The sequence below is a fragment of the Bos grunniens genome, chromosome 23 (genome assembly GCF_055505025.1).
Source record: "Bos grunniens cultivar Pamir isolate PY7600 chromosome 23, Bosgru_T2T1.0, whole genome shotgun sequence".
NCBI classification, from domain to species: Eukaryota; Metazoa; Chordata; class Mammalia; order Artiodactyla; family Bovidae; genus Bos; species Bos grunniens.
The window spans coordinates 30,704,772-30,710,463 of record NC_141187.1 but is presented as its reverse complement, the minus strand read 5'-3'; the positions used below and the strand labels follow the sequence as shown (position 1 = coordinate 30,710,463).

The 5,692-nt window shown below is 39.2% G+C and overlaps 1 pseudogene; it reads left to right on the top strand.

Moving 5' to 3' along the window:
• Nucleotides 1-521: 521 nt before the first annotated feature.
• Nucleotides 522-1,406, top strand: LOC147347202 (olfactory receptor 7C2-like; annotated as a pseudogene).
• The last annotated feature ends 4,286 nt before the right edge of the window (nucleotides 1,407-5,692 follow it).

The following is a 5,692-nucleotide window of genomic DNA, read 5'->3' as shown; positions in this document are numbered from 1 at the left end:
AGGGAATCTCTGTTGTTTCTCTCATTCTCTTACCTTGATGTCTCCTTAATTTGACCATCTTTTGTGAGGTACACCTCTTGTCTTCCCCACTGTTATTTTGTTTATCCATTCTTCCCATTGGTAGTATAAGTAAAACCCATCGCCAAGAGAAAGAATCCAAGGTTTTATCCATCTGCAGCTAACTGAGTGGGAGAAGGCAATGGCACCCCACTCCAGTACTCTTGCCTGGAAAATCCTATGGACAGAGGAGCCTGGTAGGCTGCAGTCCATGGGGTCGCTAAGAGTTGGACACGGTTGAGCAGCTTCACTTTCACTTTTTACTTTCATGCACTGGAGAAGGAAATGGCAACCCACTCCAGTGTTCTTGCTCGGAGAATCCCAGGGATGGAGGAGCCTGGTGGGCTGCCGTCTATGGGGTTGCACAGAGTTGGACACGACTGAAGTGACTTAGCAGCAGCAGCAGCTAACTGAGTAAATCCTCTTCATGCTGATTCTTTTCTTGTAGCCCATCAAGACCAGAAATGAACCGCAGCAGGAACCCTGACTTTGTCCTCTCAGGACTGTCCAGTGACACAGACAAACCACAACTCCTCTTTGGTCTCTTCCTGGGCCTCTACTTGCTGAGTCTCTTAGGAAACTCACCACTGTTGCTGGCTATTGTTGCTGACATCCACCTCCACACCCCCATGTACTTCCTCAGCCAGCTCTCCCTGGTCGACCTCTGCTTCACTACCACCACAGCCCCCCAAACCCTAGAGGCACTGTGGACCAGCAGCAGATTGATCTTCTCTGAGTGTCTGGCCCAATTAAATTTCTTTGCACTTTTTGCTAATGGACAGTCTGTTTTTGATGGCCACAGCAATCAGCCACTATGCTGCCATCTGCGATCCTCTGCACTACCCATGCCTAATGACTCCTTGCAGATGTGGGCTGCTGGGGGGTGGGTCATGGGGAGTGGCCCATTCTGACTTTTTGCTACAAACCTTGATGCTAACCCAACTATCATTCTATACTAATCTCAGAATTCCCCACTTTGGGGAGATTTCAGCCCACTCTTAAGGTTTTCCTGCTCTGATACCCACCTCAATGAGGACCTGATGATGGTTCTGACAGGACTCTTAGGAATCGGCCCCCTCCTCTGCATCATAAGCTTCTATGCCCATATTTTCCTTGTTGTAGCTTAGGTCCCCTCAGCATAGGGCAAAAAGAAAGCCCTGGCCACATGCAGTTCCCACCTCTCCATGGTCATCCTCTTCTACATCTCAGTCTTTGCCACCTACCTGAAGTCCCCATCAGCTTCTCATGCCTCTGGGGAGCTGGGTGCTGCTATCATGTATGCCCTGGTAACCCCCACTCTCAATCCTTTCACTTATAGTCTGAGAAATAAGGATGTGAAGAGTTCCTGAAAAGTGTTCATGGCATTAGGAATAATCCCATAAACAAGTATTTAGGGGAAAAAAAAAAAAACACACACTCTCCACCACCACACTGATAAACACCAAGTCAGTTAACGCCAAGGCCATTGCACAGTATGTTATGCTATAGTGTAAAGAGCACTAAACAGGAATTAGAACTAATTTCTAGAACCCTTTTAACTGCTAGATTTAGGTTTATATATTATCTATATTATTATATCAAAATATGTCAGTAATATGTCAAAGTGAAATTGTTAGTCACTCAGTTGTGTCTGATTCTTTGTAACCCTATGGACTGTAGCTCATCAGGCTCCTCTTGTCCATGGCAAGAGTACTGGAGTGAGTTGCCATTCCCTTCTTCAGAGGATCTTTCTGACACAAGGATTGAATCTGGGTTTCCTGCATTTGCAGGCAGATTCTTTGCAGTCTGAGCCACTAGGGAAGCCCATTTCAGGTTGTGGTGGTTTAGTTGCTAAGTCATGTGGGACTGTTGCAACCCCATGGGCTGTAGCCCTCCAGGCTCCTCTGTCTATGGTATTCTCCAGGCAAGAATACTGGAGGTGGTTGCCATTTCCTTCTCATGTATATATGAATACAATATATATTATAATATAAATAATTAGGTATATTAGCTAAAAATAATATACTTAAGAGTGGATTGGATGAGCTGTTCTTTATATATTTTTTTTAATTTTATTTTATTTTTAAACTTTACAGTATTGTATTAGTTTTGCCAAATATCAAAATGAATCTGCTACAGGTATACATGTGTTCCCCATCCTGAACCCTCCTCCCTCCTCCCTCCCCATACCATCCCTCTGGGTCGTCCCAGTGCACTAGCCCCAAGCATCCAGTATGGTGCATCGAACCTGGACTGGCATCTCGTTTCATACATGATATTTTACGTGTTTCAATGCCATTCTCCCAAATCTTCCCACCCTCTCCCTCTCCCATAGAGTCCATAAGACTGTTCTATACATCAGTGTCTCTTTTGCTGTCTCGTACACAGGGTTATTGTTACCATCTTTCTAAATTCCATATATATGCGTTAGCATACTGTATTGGTGTTTTTCCTTCTGGCTTACTTCACTCTGTATAATAGGCTCCAGTTTCATCCACCTCATTAGAACTGATTCAAATGTATTCTTTTTAATGGCTGAGTAATACTCCATTGTGTATATGTACCACTGCTTTCTTATCCATTCATCTGCTGATGGACATCTAGGTTGCTTCCATGTCCTGGCTATTATAAACAGTGCTGCGATGAACATTGGGGTACACGTGTCTCTTTCCCTTCTGGTTTCCTCAGTGTGTATGCCCAGCAGTGGGGTTGCTGGATCATAAGGCAGTTCTATTTCCAGTTTTTTAAGGAATCTCCACACTGTTCTCCATAGTGGCTGTACTAGTTTTCATTCCCACCAACAGTGTAAGAGGATTCCCTTATCTCCACACTCTCTCCAGCATTTATTGCTTGTAGACTTTTGGATCGCAGCCATTCTGACTGGTGTGAAATGGTACCTCATAGTGGTTTTGATTTGCATTTCTCTGATAATGAGTGATGTTGAGCATCTTTTCATGTGTTTGTTAGCCCTCTGTATGTCTTCTTTGGAGAAATGTCTATTTAGTTCTTTGGCCCATTTTTTGATTGGGTCATTTATTTTTCTGGAGTTGAGCTGTAGAAGTTGCTTGTATATTTTTGAGATTAGTTGTTTGTCAGTTGCTTCATTTGCTATTATTTTCTCCCATTCTGAAGGCTGTCTTTTCACCCTGCTAATAGTTTCCTTTGATGTGCAGAAGCTTTTAAGGTTAATTAGGTCCCATTTGTTTATTTTTGCTTTTATTTCCAATATTCTGGGAGGTGGGTCATAGAGGATCCTGCTGTGATGTAGGTCAGAGAGTGTTTTGCCTATGTTCTCCTCTAGGAGTTTTATAGTTTCTGGTCTTACATTTAGATCTTTAATCCATTTTGAGTTTATTTTTGTATATGGTGTTAGAAAGTGTTCTAGTTTCATTCTTTTACAAGTGGTTGACCAGATTTCCCAGCACCACTTGTTAAAGAGATTGTCTTTAATCCATTGTATATTCTTGCCTCCTTTGTCAAAGATAAGGTGTCCATATGTGCGTGTAAAATGGACAATGTGGAAGAAATGGACAAATTCTTAGAAAAGTACAACTTTCCAAAACTCGACCAGGAAGAAATAGAAAATCTTAACAGACTCATCACAAGCACGGAAATTGAAACTGTAATCAAAAATCTTCCAGCAAACCAAAGCCCAGGTCCAGACGGCTTCACAGCTGAATTCTACCAAAAATTTAGAGAAGAGCTAACACCTATCCTGCTCAAACTCTTCCAGAAAATTGCAGAGGAAGGTAAACTTCCAAACTCATTCTATGAGGCCACCATCACCCTAATACCAAAACCTGACAAAGATCCCACAAAAAAAGAAAACTACAGGCCAATATCACTGATGAACATAGATGCAAAAATCCTTAACAAAATTCTAGCAATCAGAATCCAACAACACATTAAAAAGATCATACACCATGACCAAGTGGGCTTTATCCCAGGGATGCAAGGATTCTTCAACATCCGCAAATCAATCAATGTAATACACCACATTAACAAATAGAAAAATAAAAGCCACATGATTATCTCAATAGATGCAGAGAAAGCCTTTGACAAAATTCAACACCCATTTATGATAAAAACTCTCCAGAAAGCAGGAATAGAAGGAACATACCTCAACATAATAAAAGCTATATATGACAAACCCACAGCAAACACTACCCTCAATGGTGAAAAATTGAAAGCATTTCCTCTGAAGTCAGGAACAAGACAAGGGTGCCCACTTTCACCATTACTATTCAACATAGTTTTGTTAGTTTTGGCCACAGCAATCAGAGAAGAAAAAGAAATAAAAGGAATCCAAATTGGAAAAGAAGAAGTAAAACTCTCACTATTTGCAGATGACATGATCCTCTACATAGAAAACCCTAAAGACTCCACCAGAAAATTACTAGAAATAATCAATTAATATAGTAAAGTTGCAGGATATAAAATCAACACACAGAAATCCCTTGCATTCCTATACACTAATAATGAGAAAACAGAAAGAGAAATTAAGGAAAGAATTCCATTCACCATTGCAACGGAAAGAATAAAATACTTAGGAATATATCTACCTAAAGAAACTAAAGACCTATATATAGAAAACTATAAAACACTGGTGAAAGAAATTAAAGAGGACACTAATAGATGGAGAAATATATCATGTTCATGGATTGGAAGAGTCAATATAGTGAAAAAGAGTATACTACCCAAAGCAATTTATAGATTCAATGCAATCCCTATCAAGCTACCAGCAGTATTCTTCACAGAGCTAGAACAAATAATTTCACAATTTGTATGGAAATACAAAAAACCTCGAATAGCCAAAGCGATCCTGAGAAAGAAGAATGGAACTGGAGGAATCAACCTACCTGACTTCAGGCTCTACTACAAAGCCACAGTTATCAAGACAGTATGGTACTGGCACAAAGACAGAAATATAGATCAATGGAACAAAATAGAAAGCCCTGAGCTGTTCTTTAAAGTTGACTTATAACACTAATAGTATTGAAACTTAAGCATCTGTTCTTATATTACCACCATTTTGACCATCATTTCCATGGCTATCACTGGTTTAATAATGAAGATTCTCACCATCAGTTTTACTATAGTCAGTATCATCTTTTTGTCATTAGCATAATCTTACAAATTACCATCATCAGTTCTTTCCCCATCAATACTGCCAGTACCATCACCATGAATAAGAGAGTGGAAACTGGTTCTATGCATTTTTTTTATTTTTAATGCCTCATTTTTCAGAATCTTCTATTTCTTTGTGTCTTCATGCTATGTTGATAATTGCGGGAAGTATCATAATGGCATGGTGGATATCTTTTATAAAAATGTCTTAATAAATTTGAGAATATAATAAATATTTACATTTGGAACACATGATTACATAGTTCATATAACATAATACATACACAATGTCTAAAACTTTCTTTAAATTATTCCAGAAAAAAAGGAATGCTAGATATTTGGCACAATATTGGCAAAATGTTGATGTCAAAGCAAGATGATAGCTACAGAAAAGTTTTTACACCACTGTCTGTATTTTTCTGAATGTTTAAAATTTTCTACATTAAACATTAAAATGAAAAAGTAAAGTGAATTCAGCTTTAAATATTTTTTAAAATATCAATGTCTTTAGATACAACAATCAATCCAT